Here is a 441-nt window from a genome sequence, read left to right on the forward strand (position 1 = left end):
AAGTCAAATTAAGGGTTTCTAATGTTTTCTAAATACGCATTTCATTACGATACAGAATACACACACACACACACACACACACATGTGTTGAAGAGTGGAATGAGAAGGCAAAGTCGCTCTAAAGGTTTGAGTCTATTAGTCCGCGTAAAACAACATAAATTCATAGATGAAATGCATAAAGAACAGCATTTGTCTAACAACAGGAAAACAACTCTATGATATTTTGTGTGTTTTTATTAATCAAGCTATTTTAAACCCATGTCACATCAAAAGTATTGCTTCAAAATTGCTTCAAAATAATTAATAGTACATTACAATAGGTTTCACATCAATAATACAGAATCATAACTTCAATTTGTTACTACTCAGCTGTTATAATTATCATTGCCAGCTTTTGTAACATTATTTCTGAGAGTAAATAAACAAAATGAGTAATTTTGT

Source organism: Leuciscus leuciscus, assembly GCF_965113295.1.
Source record: "Leuciscus leuciscus genome assembly, chromosome: 21".
Taxonomy (NCBI): domain Eukaryota; kingdom Metazoa; phylum Chordata; class Actinopteri; order Cypriniformes; family Leuciscidae; genus Leuciscus; species Leuciscus leuciscus.